The sequence below is a fragment of the Lolium perenne genome, chromosome 7 (genome assembly GCF_019359855.2).
Source record: "Lolium perenne isolate Kyuss_39 chromosome 7, Kyuss_2.0, whole genome shotgun sequence".
NCBI classification, from domain to species: Eukaryota; Viridiplantae; Streptophyta; class Magnoliopsida; order Poales; family Poaceae; genus Lolium; species Lolium perenne.
The window spans coordinates 256,310,702-256,331,715 of NC_067250.2; the positions used below are offsets into that span (position 1 = coordinate 256,310,702).

General features: G+C 37.2%; 1 pseudogene; it reads left to right on the forward strand.

Annotated features, from left to right (window-relative positions):
- LOC139833918 (tubulin beta chain-like) overlaps positions 1–21,014 on the forward strand; it is a 163,272-nt pseudogene that overhangs the window by 82,271 nt on the left and 59,987 nt on the right.

Below are 21,014 nucleotides of genomic sequence, written 5' to 3' on the forward strand. Positions count from 1 at the left end.
TTTCATTTTCATGTCTTAAACTTGTTTAAATCTTGGTTAAACCTAGGATTTAACCAAAAGATTCAAATGGGCATAAAAATTCAAAAAAAATAAATGAAAAACCAAGGTCTTCTTATGTCATATAGTAAGCATTCAATTAAGTTGATAAACAAGGTCTAGACATATCCAAACAAGAAAAATCATGTATCTTCCCCCTAACCCTAAACTCTGTTTCACGAAGTCAAGCATGAAGATATGTGGTTTTTGGTTTCGAACATGGAAATTTCAAAAACCCTCCCAAGAGCTTCATTTTGGAGTGACTAAGAAGGATCCATAGGAAACTATGTACTAATACAATATAATAATCACCCGAGTTATTAGAGCAACAAGTCTGTCACTTACGTGTGGTTCCCATGCGTGAGGTCCCACACTTCAGTGAGCACAAGTCACGTACGCTAGGTAGGCAAACTCCCAGCCATCTTCTTTGTGAAGAGAGAGGCATCAAGACTCTCTCTCTCTCTCTCTCTCCATCTCTCCAATTATCCACCTCCGTTGGCTGCTGGTTTTGGCAGGGCGTTTCTAGCTCAGCTCGGAGGCCATGGTGTGCAGGCTCTGTAGCCATGCCGATTTGGTCGTGCCAAGTTGTTCGTGCCCGGATCCGACGAGGATCAATCCGGACGGTGGCTGTTAAGGACCCGATCGCATTTCTTGCCTTCAGCCTGGGGTCTACCATGTAAATCTTAGGGATTTAGACGTAATTTCCTGTTTATTTTGTGTCCTGCTGTAAACTGTGCTCTGATGCATATTGGAAAATCTGGGTCCTTCAGGATCGTTCGGTTGTCCCTCTAAAAAAAATCTCTCTCTCATTCTCGGCCTCGCTCGCTCGCACCCCTTGCGCACTGACAACCCTGCACAACAGTCAGCATCACCCGAAAAAATCTAGACACCATAAATAAGTGGGGCCCCGTGACTGCTCTCCCTTCGTCTCCTCCCGTGTGATCCCTCTTCCTCCGACTCCCGACCTTGCGGAAAAGAAAAATGAAATTAAAGAGTTTCACTGGACGGGCAAACACATGTGCTGCCTAGTAATAATAATAATAACGTAAAAAAATCGACCTACGAATCTATTATTAAATAAGCTAAACTAGGGTTTTGCCCAGTACTACGGATAAATTTCTGAAAATCCAACTACGGGGTTCGATTTGGCCTGCTAATATAAAATTATATAATCCGAACTAGTATTCCTCTAAAAAATCATTTTGGTATGCATCGTTTGGTACTTTTGATAGCAAGAGTGCTTACTCCCTCCGTTAGCAAAAGTCTTCATTTTCATGTTTATGAAGTCAAGCATGAAGAGAAGTGGTTTTGGGTTTCAAACATGGAAATTTCAAAAACCTCCCAAAACTTCATTTTAGAGTGACTAAGAAGGATACAAGCTTCCCTTTTCATTTTCATGTTTTAAACTTGTTTAAATTATCTTGGTCAAACCTAGGATTTGACAAGATTCAAATGGGCATAAAATTTCAGGAAAAAATCAAAAGAATGAAAAAACAAAGGACATAGCATTCTTATGTCATATACATAGTAAGCATTCAAGTTGATAAACAAGGTCTAGACATATTCAAACTAGAAAATCATGTATATATCTACCCCTAACCCTAAACTCTGTCTTATGAAGTCAAGCATGCATGAAGAGAAGTGGTTTTTGGTTTCAAACATGCAAATTTCAAGAACCCTCCCAAGATTTACATTTTGGAGTGACTAATAAGAAGGATAGATGCTTAATTTTTATATTCGTGATTTAAATTTTTTTAAACCATGGTCAAACCTAGGATTTGGCCAAGATTCAAATGGGCATAAGAATTTAAAAAAAAATCAAAAAATGAAAAACCAAGGCACACATAGTCTTCTTATGTCATATAGTAAGCATTCTCAATTAAGTTGATTTTAGAGTGACTAAGAAGCGTGCAGGCTTCCCTTTTCATTTTCATGTTTTAAACTTGTTTAAAGCTTGGTCAAACCTAGGATTTGACCAAAAGATTCAAATGGGCATAAAATTTCAGGAAAAAATCAAAAGAATGAAAAAACAAAGGACATAGCATTCTTATGTCATATATATAGTAAGCATTCAAGTTGATAAACAAGGTCTAGACATATTCAAACTAGAAAATCATGTGTATATCTACCCCTAACCCTAAACTCTGTCTTATGAAGTCAAGCATGCATGAAGAGAAGTGGTTTTCGGTTTCAAACATGCAAATTTCAAGAACCCTCCCAAGATTTACATTTTGGAGTGACTAAGAAGGATAGATGCTTAATTTTTATATTCGTGATTTAAATTTGTTTAAACCATGGTCAAACCTAGGATTTGGCCAAGATTCAAACGGGCATAAGAATTAAAAAAAATCAAAAAATGAAAAACCAAGGCACATATAGTCTTCTTATGTCATATAGTAAGCATTCTCAATTAAGTTGATTTTAGAGTGACTAAGAAGGATGCAGGCTTCCCTTTTCATTTTCATGTTTTAAACTTGTTTAAATCTTGGTCAAACCTAGGATTTGACCAAAAGATTCAAATGGGCATAAAATTTCAGGAAAAAATCAAAAGAATGAAAAAACAAAGGACATAACATTCTTATGTCATATATATAGTAAGCATTCAAGTTGATAAGCAAGGTCTAGACATATTCAAACTAGAAAATCATGTATATATCTACCCCTAACCCTAAACTCTGTCTTATGAAGTCAAGCATGCATGAAGAGAAGTGGTTTTTGGTTTCAAACATGGAAATTTCAAAAACCCTCCCAAGAGTTACATTTTGGAGTGACTTTAGAAGGATAGATGCTTAATTTTCATATTCATGTTTTAAACTTGTTTAAATCATTGTCAAACCTAGGATTTGACCAAGATTCAAATGGGCATAAAAATTCATAAAAAATCAAAAGAATGAAAAACCAAAGCACATAGCATTCTTATGTCGATCATATAGTAAAGCATTAAAGTTGATAAACAAAATGTCTAGACATATTCAAACCAGAAAAAATCATGTATGTACGTATATACCCCTAACCCTAAACTCTGTCTTATGAAGTCAATCATGAAGAGAAGTGGTTTTGGGTTTCAAATTAAACATGGAAATTTCAAAAACCTCTTAAAAAATTCATTTTAGAGTGACTAAGAAGGATGCAGGCTTCCCTTTTCATTTTCATGTCGTAAACTTGTTTAAATCTTGGTTAAACCAAGGATTTAACCAAAAGATTCAAATGGGCATAAAAATTCAAAAAAAATAAATGAAAAACCAAGTTCTTCTTATGTTATATAGTAAGCATTCAATTAAGTTGATAAACAAGGTCTAGACATATCCAAACAAGAAAAATCATGTATCTTCCCCCTAACCCTAAACTCTGTTTCACGAAGTCAAGCATGAAGATATGTGGTTTTTGGTTTCGAACATGGAAATTTCAAAAACCCTCCCAAGAGCTTCATTTTGGAGTGACTAAGAAGGATCCATAGGAAACTATGTACTAATACAATATAATAATCACCTGAGTTATTAGAGCAACAAGTCTGTCACTTACGTGTGGTTCCCATGCGTGAGGTCCCACACTTCAGTGAGCACAAGTCACGTACGCTAGGTAGGCAAACTCCCAGCCATCTTCTTTGTGAAGAGAGAGGCATCAAGACTCTCTCTCTCTCTCTCTCAATCTCTCCAATTATCCACCTCCGTTGGCTGCCGGTTTTGGCAGGGCGTTTCTAGCTCAGCTCGGAGGCCATGGTGTGCAGGCTCTGTAGCCATGCCGATTTGGTCGCGCCAAGTTGTTCGTGCCCGGATCCGACGAGGATCAATCCGGACGGTGGCTGTTAAGGACCCGATCGCATTTCTTGCCTTCAGCCTGGGGTCTACCATGTAAATCTTAGGGATTTAGACATAATTTCCTATTTATTTTGTGTCCTGCTGTAAACTGTGCTCTGATGCGTATTGGAAAATCTGGTTCCATCAGGATCGTTCGGTTGTCCCTCTAAAAAAAATCTCTCTCTCATTCTCAGCCTCGCTCACTCGCACCCCCTGCGCACTGACAACCCTGCACAACAGTCAGCATCACCCGAAAAAATCTAGACACCATAAATAAGTGGGGCCCCGTGACTGCTCTCCCTTCGTCTCCTCCCGTGTGATCCCTCTTCCTCCGACTCCCGTACTTGCGGAAAAGAAAAATGAAATGAAAGAGTTTCACTGGACGGGCAAACACATGTGCTGCCTAGTAATAATAATAATAACGTAAAAAAATCGACCTACGAATCTATTATTAAATAAGCTAAACTAGGGTTTTGCCCAGTACTACGGATCAATTTCTGAAAATCCAACTACGGGGTTCGATTTGGCCTGCTAATATAAAATTATATAATCCGAACTAGTATTCCTCTAAAAAATCATTTTGGTATGCATCGTTTGGTACTTTTGATAGCAAGACTGCTTACTCCCTCCGTTAGCAAAAGTCTTCATTTTCATGTTTATGAAGTCAAGCATGAAGAGAAGTGGTTTTGGGTTTCAAACATGGAAATTTCAAAAACCTCCCAAAACTTCATTTTAGAGTGACTAAGAAGGATACAAGCTTCCCTTTTCATTTTCATGTTTTAAACTTGTTTAAATTATCTTGGTCAAACCTAGGATTTGACAAGATTCAAATGGGCATAAAATTTCAGGAAAAAATCAAAAGAATGAAAAAACAAAGGACATAGCATTCTTATGTCATATACATAGTAAGCATTCAAGTTGATAAACAAGGTCTAGACATATTCAAACTAGAAAATCATGTATATATCTACCCCTAACCCTAAACTCTGTCTTATGAAGTCAAGCATGCATGAAGAGAAGTGGTTTTTGGTTTCAAACATGCAAATTTCAAGAACCCTCCCAAGATTTACATTTTGGAGTGACTAATAAGAAGGATAGATGCTTAATTTTTATATTCATGATTTAAATTTTTTTAAACCATGGTCAAACCTAGGATTTGGCCAAGATTCAAATGGGCATAAGAATTTAAAAAAAATCAAAAAATGAAAAACCAAGGCACACATAGTCTTCTTATGTCATATAGTAAGCATTCTCAATTAAGTTGATTTTAGAGTGACTAAGAAGCGTGCAGGCTTCCCTTTTCATTTTCATGTTTTAAACTTGTTTAAAGCTTGGTCAAACCTAGGATTTGACCAAAAGATTCAAATGGGCATAAAATTTCAGGAAAAAATCAAAAGAATGAAAAAACAAAGGACATAGCATTTTTATGTCATATATATAGTAAGCATTCAAGTTGATAAACAAGGTCTAGACATATTCAAACTAGAAAATCATGTGTATATCTACCCCTAACCCTAAACTCTGTCTTATGAAGTCAAGCATGCATGAAGAGAAGTGGTTTTTGGTTTCAAACATGCAAATTTCAAGAACCCTCCCAAGATTTACATTTTGGAGTGACTAAGAAGGATAGATGCTTAATTTTTATATTCGTGATTTAAATTTGTTTAAACCATGGTCAAACCTAGGATTTGGCCAAGATTCAAACGGGCATAAGAATTAAAAAAATCAAAAAATGAAAAACCAAGGCACATATAGTCTTCTTATGTCATATAGTAAGCATTCTCAATTAAGTTGATTTTAGAGTGACTAAGAAGGATGCAGGCTTCCCTTTTCATTTTCATGTTTTAAACTTGTTTAAATCTGGGTCAAACCTAGGATTTGACCAAAAGATTCAAATGGGCATAAAATTTCAGGAAAAAATCAAAAGAATGAAAAAACAAAGGACATAACATTCTTATGTCATATATATAGTAAGCATTCAAGTTGATAAGCAAGGTCTAGACATATTCAAACTAGAAAATCATGTATATATCTACCCCTAACCCTAAACTCTGTCTTATGAAGTCAAGCATGCATGAAGAGAAGTGGTTTTTGGTTTCAAACATGGAAATTTCAAAAACCCTCCCAAGAGTTACATTTTGGAGTGACTTTAGAAGGATAGATGCTTAATTTTCATATTCATGTTTTAAACTTGTTTAAATCATTGTCAAACCTAGGATTTGACCAAGATTCAAATGGGCATAAAAATTCATAAAAAATCAAAAGAATGAAAAACCAAAGCACATAGCATTCTTATGTCGATCATATAGTAAAGCATTAAAGTTGATAAACAAAATGTCTAGACATATTCAAACCAGAAAAAATCATGTATGTACGTATATACCCCTAACCCTAAACTCTGTCTTATGAAGTCAATCATGAAGAGAAGTGGTTTTGGGTTTCAAATTAAACATGGAAATTTCAAAAACCTCTTAAAAAATTCATTTTAGAGTGACTAAGAAGGATGCAGGCTTCCCTTTTCATTTTCATGTCGTAAACTTGTTTAAATCTTGGTTAAACCTAGGATTTAACCAAAAGATTCAAATGGGCATAAAAATTCAAAAAAAATAAATGAAAAACCAAGTTCTTCTTATGTCATATAGTAAGCATTCAATTAAGTTGATAAACAAGGTCTAGACATATCCAAACAAGAAAAATCATGTATCTTCCCCCTAACCCTAAACTCTGTTTCACGAAGTCAAGCATGAAGATATGTGGTTTTTGGTTTCGAACATGGAAATTTCAAAAACCCTCCCAAGAGCTTCATTTTGGAGTGACTAAGAAGGATCCATAGGAAACTATGTACTAATACAATATAATAATCACCCGAGTTATTAGAGCAACAAGTCTGTCACTTACGTGTGGTTCCCATGCGTGAGGTCCCACACTTCAGTGAGCACAAGTCACGTACGCTAGGTAGGCAAATTCCCAGCCATCTTCTTTGTGAAGAGAGAGGCATCAAGACTCTCTCTCTCTCAATCTCTCCAATTATCCACCTCCGTTGGCTGCCGGTTTTGGCAGGGCGTTTCTAGCTCAGCTCGGAGGCCATGGTGTGCAGGCTCTGTAGCCATGCCGATTTGGTCGCGCCAAGTTGTTCGTGCCCGGATCTGACGAGGATCAATCCGGACGGTGGCTGTTAAGGACCCGATCGCATTTCTTGCCTTCAGCCTGGGGTCTACCATGTAAATCTTAGGGATTTAGACATAATTTCCTATTTATTTTGTGTCCTGCTGTAAACTGTGCTCTGATGCGTATTGGAAAATCTGGTTCTTCAGGATCGTTCGGTTGTCCCTCTAAAAAAAATCTCTCTCTCATTCTCGGCCTCGCTCGCTCGCACCCCCTGCGCACTGACAACCCTGCACAACAGTCAGCATCACCCGAAAAAATCTAGACACCATAAATAAGTGGGGCCCCGTGACTGCTCTCCCTTCGTCTCCTCCCGTGTGATCCCTCTTCCTCCGACTCCCGTACTTGCGGAAAAGAAAAATGAAATGAAAGAGTTTCACTGGACGGGCAAACACATGTGCTGCCTAGTAATAATAATAATAACGTAAAAAAATCGACCTACGAATCTATTATTAAATAAGCTAAACTAGGGTTTTGCCCAGTACTACGGATCAATTTCTGAAAATCCAACTACGGGGTTCGATTTGGCCTGCTAATATAAAATTATATAATCCGAACTAGTATTCCTCTAAAAAATCATTTTGGTATGCATCGTTTGGTACTTTTGATAGCAAGACTGCTTACTCCCTCCGTTAGCAAAAGTCTTCATTTTCATGTTTATGAAGTCAAGCATGAAGAGAAGTGGTTTTGGGTTTCAAACATGGAAATTTCAAAAACCTCCCAAAACTTCATTTTAGAGTGACTAAGAAGGATACAAGCTTCCCTTTTCATTTTCATGTTTTAAACTTGTTTAAATTATCTTGGTCAAACCTAGGATTTGACAAGATTCAAATGGGCATAAAATTTCAGGAAAAAATCAAAAGAATGAAAAAACAAAGGACATAGCATTCTTATGTCATATACATAGTAAGCATTCAAGTTGATAAACAAGGTCTAGACATATTCAAACTAGAAAATCATGTATATATCTACCCCTAACCCTAAACTCTGTCTTATGAAGTCAAGCATGCATGAAGAGAAGTGGTTTTTGGTTTCAAACATGCAAATTTCAAGAACCCTCCCAAGATTTACATTTTGGAGTGACTAATAAGAAGGATAGATGCTTAATTTTTATATTCGTGATTTAAATTTTTTTAAACCATGGTCAAACCTAGGATTTGGCCAAGATTCAAATGGGCATAAGAATTTAAAAAAAAATCAAAAAATGAAAAACCAAGGCACACATAGTCTTCTTATGTCATATAGTAAGCATTCTCAATTAAGTTGATTTTAGAGTGACTAAGAAGCGTGCAGGCTTCCCTTTTCATTTTCATGTTTTAAACTTGTTTAAAGCTTGGTCAAACCTAGGATTTGACCAAAAGATTCAAATGGGCATAAAATTTCAGGAAAAAATCAAAAGAATGAAAAAACAAAGGACATAGCATTTTTATGTCATATATATAGTAAGCATTCAAGTTGATAAACAAGGTCTAGACATATTCAAACTAGAAAATCATGTGTATATCTACCCCTAACCCTAAACTCTGTCTTTGAAGTCAAGCATGCATGAAGAGAAGTGGTTTTTGGTTTCAAACATGCAAATTTCAAGAACCCTCCCAAGATTTACATTTTGGAGTGACTAAGAAGGATAGATGCTTAATTTTTATATTCGTGATTTAAATTTGTTTAAACCATGGTCAAACCTAGGATTTGGCCAAGATTCAAACGGGCATAAGAATTAAAAAAATCAAAAAATGAAAAACCAAGGCACATATAGTCTTCTTATGTCATATAGTAAGCATTCTCAATTAAGTTGATTTTAGAGTGACTAAGAAGGATGCAGGCTTCCCTTTTCATTTTCATGTTTTAAACTTGTTTAAATCTGGGTCAAACCTAGGATTTGACCAAAAGATTCAAATGGGCATAAAATTTCAGGAAAAAATCAAAAGAATGAAAAAACAAAGGACATAACATTCTTATGTCATATATATAGTAAGCATTCAAGTTGATAAACAAGGTCTAGACATATTCAAACTAGAAAATCATGTATATATCTACCCCTAACCCTAAACTCTGTCTTATGAAGTCAAGCATGCATGAAGAGAAGTGGTTTTTGGTTTCAAACATGGAAATTTCAAAAACCCTCCCAAGAGTTACATTTTGGAGTGACTTTAGAAGGATAGATGCTTAATTTTCATATTCATGTTTTAAACTTGTTTAAATCATTGTCAAACCTAGGATTTGACCAAGATTCAAATGGGCATAAAAATTCATAAAAAATCAAAAGAATGAAAAACCAAAGCACATAGCATTCTTATGTCGATCATATAGTAAAGCATTAAAGTTGATAAACAAAATGTCTAGACATATTCAAACCAGAAAAAATCATGTATGTACGTATATACTCCTAACCCTAAACTCTGTCTTATGAAGTCAATCATGAAGAGAAGTGGTTTTGGGTTTCAAATTAAACATGGAAATTTCAAAAACCTCTTAAAAAATTCATTTTAGAGTGACTAAGAAGGATGCAGGCTTCCCTTTTCATTTTCATGTCGTAAACTTGTTTAAATCTTGGTTAAACCTAGGATTTAACCAAAAGATTCAAATGGGCATAAAAATTCAAAAAAAATAAATGAAAAACCAAGTTCTTCTTATGTCATATAGTAAGCATTCAATTAAGTTGATAAACAAGGTCTAGACATATCCAAACAAGAAAAATCATGTATCTTCCCCCTAACCCTAAACTCTGTTTCACGAAGTCAAGCATGAAGATATGTGGTTTTTGGTTTCGAACATGGAAATTTCAAAAACCCTCCCAAGAGCTTCATTTTGGAGTGACTAAGAAGGATCCATAGGAAACTATGTACTAATACAATATAATAATCACCCGAGTTATTAGAGCAACAAGTCTGTCACTTACGTGTGGTTCCCATGCGTGAGGTCCCACACTTCAGTGAGCACAAGTCACGTACGCTAGGTAGGCAAACTCCCAGCCATCTTCTTTGTGAAGAGAGAGGCATCAAGACTCTCTCTCTCTCTCAATCTCTCCAATTATCCACCTCCGTTGGCTGCCGGTTTTGGCAGGGCGTTTCTAGCTCAGCTCGGAGGCCATGGTGTGCAGGCTCTGTAGCCATGCCGATTTGGTCGCGCCAAGTTGTTCGTGCCCGGATCCGACGAGGATCAATCCGGACGGTGGCTGTTAAGGACCCGATCGCATTTCTTGCCTTCAGCCTGGGGTCTACCATGTAAATCATAGGGATTTAGACATAATTTCCTATTTATTTTGTGTCCTGCTGTAAACTGTGCTCTGATGCGTATTGGAAAATCTGGTTCCTTCAGGATCGTTCGGTTGTCCCTCTAAAAAAAATCTCTCTCTCATTCTCGGCCTCGCTCGCTCGCACCTGCGCAAGACCGACAACCCCTGCTAACAGTCAGCATCACCCGAAAAAATCTAGACACCATAAATAAGTGGGGCCCCGTGACTGCTCTCCCTTCGTCTCCTCCCGTGTGATCCCTCTTCCTCCGACTCCCGTACTTGCGGAAAAGAAAAATGAAATGAAAGAGTTTCACTGGACGGGCAAACACATGTGCTGCCTAGTAATAATAATAATAACGTAAAAAAATCGACCTACGAATCTATTATTAAATAAGCTAAACTAGGGTTTTGCCCAGTACTACAGATCAATTTCTGAAAATCCAACTACGGGGTTCGATTTGGCCTACTAATATAAAATTATATAATCCGAACTAGTATTCCTCTAAAAAATCATTTTGGTATGCATCGTTTGGTACTTTTGATAGCAAGACTGCTTACTCCCTCCGTTAGCAAAAGTCTTCATTTTCATGTTTATGAAGTCAAGCATGAAGAGAAGTGGTTTTGGGTTTCAAACATGGAAATTTCAAAAACCTCCCAAAACTTCATTTTAGAGTGACTAAGAAGGATACAAGCTTCCCTTTTCATTTTCATGTTTTAAACTTGTTTAAATTATCTTGGTCAAACCTAGGATTTGACAAGATTCAAATGGGCATAAAATTTCAGGAAAAAATCAAAAGAATGAAAAAACAAAGGACATAGCATTCTTATGTCATATACATAGTAAGCATTCAAGTTGATAAACAAGGTCTAGACATATTCAAACTAGAAAATCATGTATATATCTACCCCTAACCCTAAACTCTGTCTTATGAAGTCAAGCATGCATGAAGAGAAGTGGTTTTTGGTTTCAAACATGCAAATTTCAAGAACCCTCCCAAGATTTACATTTTGGAGTGACTAATAAGAAGGATAGATACTTAATTTTTATATTCGTGATTTAAATTTGTTTAAACCATAGTCAAACCTAGGATTTGGCCAAGATTCAAATGGGCATAAGAATTTAAAAAAAATCAAAAAATGAAAAACCAAGGCACACATAGTCTTCTTATGTCATATAGTAAGCATTCTCAATTAAGTTGATTTTAGAGTGACTAAGAAGGATGCAGGCTTCCCTTTTCATTTTCATGTTTTAAACTTGTTTAAATCCTGGTCAAACCTAGGATTTGACCAAAAGATTCAAATGGGCATAAAATTTCAGGAAAAAATCAAAAGAATGAAAAAACAAAGGACATAGCATTCTTATGTCATATATATAGTAAGCATTCAAGTTGATAAACAAGGTCTAGACATATTCAAACTAGAAAATCATGTGTATATCTACCCCTAACCCTAAACTCTGTCTTATGAAGTCAAGCATGCATGAAGAGAAGTGGTTTTTGGTTTCAAACATGCAAATTTCAAGAACCCTCCCAAGATTTACATTTTGGAGTGACTAAGAAGGATAGATGCTTAATTTTTATATTCGTGATTTAAATTTGTTTAAACCATGGTCAAACCTAGGATTTGGCCAAGATTCAAACGGGCATAAGAATTAAAAAAATCAAAAAATGAAAAACCAAGGCACATATAGTCTTCTTATGTCATATAGTAAGCATTCTCAATTAAGTTGATTTTAGAGTGACTAAGAAGGATGCAGGCTTCCCTTTTCATTTTCATGTTTTAAACTTGTTTAAATCTTGGTCAAACCTAGGATTTGACCAAAAGATTCAAATGGGCATAAAATTTCAGGAAAAAATCAAAAGAATGAAAAAACAAAGGACATAACATTCTTATGTCATATATATAGTAAGCATTCAAGTTGATAAAGAAGGTCTAGACATATTCAGACCAGAAAATCATGTATATATCTACCCCTAACCCTAAACTTTGTCTTATGAAGTCAAGCATGCATGACGAGAAGTGGTTTTTGGTTTCAAACATGGAAATTTCAAAAACCCTCCCAAGAGTTACATTTTGGAGTGACTTAAGAAGGATAGATGCTTAATTTTCATATTCATGTTTTAAACTTGTTTAAATCATTGTCAAACCTAGGATTTGACCAAGATTCAAATGGGCATAAAAATTCATAAAAAATCAAAAGAATGAAAAACCAAAGCACATAGCATTCTTATGTCGATCATATAGTAAAGCATTAAAGTTGATAAACAAAATGTCTATACATATTCAAACCAGAAAAAATCATGTATGTACGTATCTACCCCTAACCCTAAACTCTGTCTTATGAAGTCAATCATGAAGAGAAGTGGTTTTGGGTTTCAAATTAAACATGGAAATTTCAAAAACCTCTTAAAAAATTCATTTTAGAGTGACTAAGAAGGATGCAGGCTTCCCATTTCATTTTCATGTCTTAAACTTGTTTAAATCTTGGTTAAACCTAGGATTTGACCAAGATTCAAATGGGCATAAAAATTCAAAAAAAAAATGAAAAACCAAGGTCTTCTTATGTCATATAGTAAGCATTCAATTAAGATGATAAACAAGGTCTAGACATATTCAAACAAGAAAAATCATGTATCTTCCCCCTAACCCTAAACTCTGTTTCACGAAGTCAAGCATGAAGATATGTGGTTTTTGGTTTCGAACATGGAAATTTCAAAAACCCTCCCAAAAGCTTCATTTTGGAGTGACTAAGAAGCATACATGCTTACATTTTCATATTCATGTTTTAAACTTATTCAAATCTTGGTGAAACCTAGAATTTGACCAAGATTCAAATGGGTATACAAATTTTAGAAAAAAATTAAAAAAATGAAAAATAAGGCACATAGTCTTCTTATGTCATATAGTAAGCATTCCATTAAGTTGATAAACAAGGTCTAGACATATTCAAACCAGGAAAATCATGTATCTACCCCATACCCCTAGCTAAACTCTGTCTTATGAAGTCAAGCATGCATGAAGAGAAGTCGTTTTGGTTTCAAACATGGAAATTTCAAAAAACTCCCAAAAGCTTCATTTTGGAGTGACTAAGAAGGATCCATAGAAACTATGTACTAATACAATATAATAATCACCCGAGTTATTAGAGCAACAGTCTGTCACTTACGTGTGGTTCCCATGCGTGAGGTCCCACACTTCACCGAGCACAAGTCACGTACGCTAGGTAGGCAAACTGCCAGCCATCTTCTTTGTAAAGAGAGAGGCATCAAGACTCTCTCTCTCTCTCCATCTCTCCAATTATCCAACAATTGGATAATTGGGGCACCCCCTGCGCACTGACAACCCTGCACAACAGTCAGCATCACCCGAAAAAATATAGACACCATAAATAAGTGGGGCCCCGTGACTGCTCTCCCTTCGTCTCCTCCCGCGTGATCCCTCTTCCTCCGACTCCCGACCTTGCGGAAAAGAAAAATGAAATGAAAGAGTTTCAGTGGACGGGCAAACACATGTGCTGCCTAGTAATAATAATAAAAACGAAAAAAATCGACCTACGAATACTCGCACATTTCAGAAGTTGAGTGCCCAGCTTAGAATAAGTATTGCTTTGGTACTATTTAGAAATATCAACATATCTAGTTAGAATAGACATTTGCAATTTTTTTTCTTTTATTTCAAAATTGTAGTGTAGATAGTCAATATACTTGTATCTCTCCATGAACAAGTACATGATTTCCCTTCTAAGAATAGTGTATGCAATCATATCTCCCTTTCTCTCACTCTTTCTAAAAGAGTTCTCTTGTTGATGTCAATCTAAAGAATCATTTTTCAGGTAGGAGGAATTTAAACGCTTGAAAATGGTTCATGCCGACGTCTTAGCTCCTAAAAAAAATATACACCAATTGATTTGATGAATTGATGATTTACTCTAGTCTGCTTCTAGACCATGCAGCTAGCGAGCATTCATATGTACTGGATGGAGCCCCCAACTTTTGACTTCCCATGTCGGAAAAGGCCTGTTTAATAATGTGGAGCAGTGAGGTACCCCGAAGTATCTAGAGGGTTCCAGTGTTCCAGGCTTTCTTTCAGCATCGCCAGTCCAAGGGGAAGCATGGGTGACGAATCCGTGCATTCACAGCCGTTAGATCTGAAGAGTCCTTGTATGATGAGCGGTAGATAGCACCTTTAAGCTACAAATGAGCATTGGCCGGGAAGGCTGACAGAGTGAAAAAATTCAAATTCAAAAACTCATGTATAGAATAGAAAAAAATTAAAAAACATGTAGATCGATAGAGGTATAGATAGATATTATAGATAAATAGATTAGCCCAAAAAAGAAGAGGAGGCGCCAGTGGTGACTTCGTCAACCTCAAGATATGCCGGCTCAGTCCCTCGGAGGTGCTCATAGGGGTAGGGTGTGCGTGCGTGCATGCGTTCATAGGGGTGTTTGTACGTGCGTGTTTGTGAGCGTCTGCATTGTACTGTGTTCTCAAAGAAAAAGAAAAAAGAAGAAGTAGAGGACGGGGAAATTTTCACCAGCAGACACCTCCCTCGCGCACCTAAACTTTCGAACGCGCGCCCAATATTTCGAACGCTCGCCTTTAACCCAGCACCTAGCCCACCTTGTTCTTCTCTAGACACCTCCTTCGGTGCCCTGTTCTTCTCTAGACACACCCTCGGTGAACCAGGCCACGCACCAAAACTTCCCCACGCTGTCTATCAGCCACGTCAGCCGGCGACTGCTGGTGGCGCCGTTCTTCTCCAGCCGCACCGGCAGGCGCGGTCAGCTAGTAGATCCTCACGGTATGCATGCTATCTTCAGGCCTGGGCAAGTACGATTCATTATAGCTCAATCGAAGTCAGTCGCCGTCGCCCAGCCCTTATAAGTTCGTTAGTTCGTTCGAATCGATCGGTTGATATTGTTTTCCTCTCGATGTATTTTTTTTCTTTTTTCTCGAAATGGGGATAATACCCCAGCTTCTGCATCAAAATGATGCATATGGCTGCTTTATTACCTTATTAAAAGAGACTCCAGCGTTTACAGTTTATTACATCTCACTGATCGACTAAAGTCGAGACTAAAATCAACCATCTAAATAAACAAAGAAGTTGTCTCCAAGAAAACATCAAAGATTTAATCTAAGCTGATGTCGCCAGCCACACTGGTTGTAAAAATCCCGTGCGACCATCTCCAGTCGGTTGCACCCAGACTCCATGGCAGCCCGATGATCCTCTGGTTGGAGATAAGACCACGTACGGATCCAATGAATAGCCAAAGGAATTACCTGCAAGAAAGGTTGAGGTTTCAGCTTGTTAAAAACCACTTCATTACGCACATTCCATATAGCCCAAATCAAAGCGCATACACCCACACGAATCTGCAGTACATCTTTCTTTGCAATACCACTAAGCCAAGTACCAAAAAGATGAGTGATATTCACAGGTGGGGATAAACCGAAAGTCATATATACTATGCGCCAAACAACCTTAGCTAGAGGGCAGTCAATAAACAAATGTTGAATAGATTCATCCTTATCACAGAAAACACATTTCTTGCATCCTTGCCAATTTCTTTTTGAAAGGTTATCTTTGGTTAAAATAACTCTCCTATAGAGAAACCACATAAAGATCTTAATCTTCAGCGGTACCTTCATTTTCCAAATATATTTCCTTAAGAAGATCCTTTTATCTTGTAACAAATCAAGATAGTATGACTTTACAGTAAAATTGCCTGAACTATTTAGAGCCCAAACAAAGGAATCATTTTCATTAGACAACCGAACATGCATAAGACGTTCCACTAATTCTAACCAGAGAACCCACTTGTTGGGTGTTAGAATCCTTCTAAATGAAATCTGAAGAGGGTTATTCTCTAAAACATGCGCAACTGAGACATGTTTTCTTTCAGCAATGTTAAAAAGAGATGGGTATTGCTGTGACAAAGGTGCGTTCCCCAACCACTTATCTTCCCAGAAACTAGTATTCTTTCCATCGCCAATTTTGAAAGATCCACGCTTAAGAAAATCAGATTTCACTTTCATCAAACCTTTCCAAAAAGGAGAATCAAGTGACTTTGCTTTTACTTGAGATAATGTTTTAGATTGAATATATTTGTTACGAAGCAATTCCTGCCACACCCCGTCTCCATTCAAAAGTTCAAACAACCACTTACTAATTAGACTCTTATTCTTTAGTTCCAATACTTCAATTCCCAACCCTCCCTGGTCTTTAGGGCGACACAAGATATCCCACCTCGATAACCTATACTTACGCTTATGACCATCACTCTGCCAAAAGAAACGCGATCTATAATAGTCTAGCCTTTTTCTTAACCCCACCGGGATCTCAAAAAAAGATAACATAAACATAGGCAGACATTGTTTTCCGCTTTACCTATTTGCTCGAATTCATTCGTACTGTACACTGTACTACTCACCATTGCCCAATGTCTGTAGTCGTTGCTTGGTGCCAGTCCTCTATGGACCTGTTTGTAATCTTATTACTTCTGGGTTCTTTGCACTGCTAATACATCGGTGGATTTACGGCCAAAAAGAAGAAACAATTTGTTGGTATTATATTGCTTTCGATTGATCTGTTCGCCCCCAAGCATTTACAGAAGACGCAAGAGATTCAAGGATGAAATGGCTCTCCTTGTTTGTAAGGCAAAGAGGAAATCATATCATGGCTTATCATCATGGGTAGAACTTTTTTAGCTAGATTTTGCTGTTTGGGATCTATGATCCTTTTAGTTGCTGCTCTCCAGTAACCTTTTCCCTCTTTTTTATTACAGTGAAAAATACACAGCGAGGAAACCACTGTCCAGCCTAAAAAAATAGACCTCAGTTGGTTTGCTGAAATCGGCTCAAATAACGTGCCATTTTTTCGATAAAGAATAACGTGGCATTTAGTTATATAGTTTTATATTCGACCTGTTTGCTCAGATATGTTGGTTTACATTCATACGCAACCTGTTGGGCAAGTATGGACACAGCTTCAGTGACTTTCAAGTCAAAATTCCAGTGGTTGAGTGATTTTTGGTTGGATCCATTCCTGTGCGTTCGATCGGCTTTTGATGGCTGTTATTGAGACAAAGTCATGGCTGGACTTTTGACGCAGCTCCAGTGACGTTCAGGTCAGAAGTCCAGCGTTGACTTTGGTTCAATTATAACCATCCAAAGCCAATCGAACGCACATGAATGTATCCAACCAAAAATCACTCTACAATAAGTCGTGTCCAGACTAAAACAATGTTTATTCCCAAACTATTTTTTTGAATCCGACCAATCTTTCCCAGAATGCAGAAGAAATATAGTATAAGATTTACTGGAATGTTGTTCTTCTTTCTGGACAGTTTGAATTTTAAGTTTAAAGTTGGTTGTAAAACATAAAATGAGGTTTATTGATAAACAATATGGCTGAATCTGATGAAACTCCCCCAGAATGCATAACCCAACATATAAGATTTACTGGATTTTTGTTTCAAATACTTCTAGGCAGTACGAATTTTAAGTTTAAAATTTTCCTGTGAAACTAAAAATGGGTAAATTTTGGATCCATCCTCGTGCGTTCGATCGCCTTTTGATGGCTGTTATTGAAACAACGGTTAATTGGTTCTATGCCACTCCTCAATTCACAAGTGTTTATGCCATTACAAAAACTAAAGTTGTGTTTATGCCACTCTCAATTCGCAATATCCCCTTCTATGCCATTTTCAATACTCCACTATAATAAACTAGTCAGCTTCATGTGCTTTGCACGTTAAAAATCAGTCGTTACAATTTCAACTCAAAATAGCTTGCATAGCGTAAAATGTGGGAAAACTATGTATTACTAACATTGAATAGTATTTCTCATGCAGAATTGCAATTTTCTGCCATGTATGTCCTCTTGAATATACTATTGAATTTTGCACGTCTTAGGTTTTGTACTTATTTCTTTTTAGCTGTCAAAATTCAGATCTTCAATAATTTATCCTCCCATCCATGCCCAGTGCCACCTATAGGGAATGTACCAGCACTTATGCAACTGCATGTCCGTGCAGTGCTACCGACCAACTCGCCACACTTTCGGTTCTGACTGAAGTTTGAGCGTGACTACCATTCGCATGCATCGCATTCAACTCTGACTGATCTATGGAGAGCATAGGCGTCCGTGAGTTTTGTTGTCGGGCCGTGACCAGCAGCGTCGCGTATGGAGGGAGCGTGAATTGGCTAGAACAAATATATAGATGTTTCCAGAATGACGTAGAGAATGATGGGTGCTACTGTAGCTGTGAATCCCAATATTTTAGACCGTCCGATGGTGCACAATCAACAGTAGAGATTGCATTATGATGCTTGGATTCAAACTATCAAAATTGCTACACTATATAGGAGTATAGATATAGCATACCTATTATAGTACTCCATGATACCACCCACTATGCACCCATGTTCCAAAACACCAATCCCGCTGACTGTAACTTATTGTATCTAGCGATAAGCTTGATGAGCAACCCAAACAAACAAAAGATTGTACCTTATTGTACTTGCTCTTACCCGTATCTTCTCTTTCTCTTTCATCGCGAGTGCAGCTAATTCAGTTAGTCTTCCAATGAATATTAATATTTTGAATCAGTGATTTTTATGAAGTACTAATTGAAGATTCATTTTTGAAAGATGTCATGTTTCGACTAACAATTAGCACTTTTGAATTCTTAGATTGCTTTTTCACACGATGCACTTCTTTTAATTTATTTTACCACATTTCAATGTGAACCTTGACCAAATAAATAGGACAACAATATCACGATCATATAATACATAAGCAGCATTGTTAGAACCGTGATGGAAAATACTTTCTAATGATACCAGTTTTATATCAATTTTTTTATATACTTCATCCTGAAAAATATGTTTCAACTTCATCAAAACTTGCATGTATCTGCAAATTAAACTCATCTAAATACATGTATATCTACATAAAATTGAAACATCATTTTTAAATAGAGAGATATAGATTAATATTTTTTCGAAGATAAAAAACGAAAAACAAGGGTGCATTGTTTATTGAAATGGAGTGAGTAGTATATATAAAATCATTTTAGTTGCCAATGATCATGTTGAGGTCCTCTATTTCTTGTTTTGCTTAGGCCCTCCGTATTCTCAGGTACGGCCTTGGTGGTCTATGGACCTGTTTGTAATCTTATTACTTTTGACTTCTTTGCACTGCTAATAGATCGGCGGAATTACGACAAAAAAGAAGAAAGAATGTGTTGGTATTGTATTGCTTTCGATATATCTGTCCCCCCCCCCCCCCCCAAGCATTTACAGATGGCACAAGAGATTCAAGGATGAAATTGCTCTCCTTGTTCATAAGGCAAAGAGGAAATCATATCATGGGTAGAACATTTTATATATATTTTGCTGTTTGGGATCTATGATCCTTTTAGTTGCTGCTCTCCAGCAATTTTTGTACATATTTCCCTCTTTTTATTAATAAAAAGAAAAAATACAAAGTGGGGAAACCCACTGGTCAGCCTAAAATAAAATCTGTTCGCTAGGTAGCCGTAGTTTTGCACTCAGTTCGTTTGCTGAAATCGGCTCAAATAATGTAGCATTTATAGTTTTATATTCGACCTGTTTGCTCAGGTATGTTTGCTTACATTCGTAGGTGACCTGTTTGTTGAAATAGCTTATCGCTTCTTTGACCATCTATTCCCTCAACAGATGGACCGAACTTGGATATTATTTCACTCATTAAACACACCAACATATTTGAGTGGTATTGAAGACTTCATGAAGCAAGTTAGTGATTTTACTAACGGCGACACAACAAAGGAAGTGATTTGTCCATGCCGCGTATGTTTGAATATTGGGTCCAAGCCTCAACATGTAGTCTCAGATCATTTATTCGTTTATGGGATGGACCAGACATATATCAGGTGGATTAACCATGGTGAACACTATGATCAGCCTGAGATTATTGATCCTCTTTATTCTGATGGTTATCAGCCTGAAGATCTCGTCCAGGATGAGGCTACTGCTAATTTGTTACGGGATCTGTATCCATATGCAAGCCAACAGCCCCATGGTTATCACAAAAAGCCTCTTTTCCATGACCTGATAGAAGATGCTAAGCGCTTAGTGGCCCCTGGTTCTGTTGTGTCAAGATTCGAATTAATTGTGAAATTACTTCATGACAAGTCATACCAGGGGATAACCAATAAAGCCTTCAATGCAGTTGCGAAGACATACAGCGATGCACTCCCTGGGGCTGGACTGCCAAAATCCTTTTATGAGGTGAAGCAGTACATCAAGGTACTGGGACTTGGATATGAGAAGATTGATTTTTGCAAAAATAACTGTGCACTGTTTTGGATGGAGTATAATGACCTCGATGAATGTCCAGTATGTAAGGAATCAAGATGGCACAAAGAGATTCTCAAGCCCGACCCTGATTTACTGAGGCATCCTGCTGATGGCGATGAATGGAAGCAATTCGACCTGGATCATCCAGATTTTGTTGCAGATCCAAGGAACCTGAGACTTGGCCTTGCTACAGATGGATTCAACCCATTTGGCAACATGAGCAACTCGTATAGCATGTGGCCAGTACTAGTTACACCATACAACCAGGCTCCCTGGACATGCACCGATCAGTCGAACTGCATGATGGCCTTACTCATCCCAGGTCCCAAATCTCCTGGGAAGGATTTTGATGTGTTCATGCAGCCTCTTATTAGAGACTTGCAAACATTATGGAAGGGTGTCCCTACACGGGATGTGTGTCAACCTAAAGAA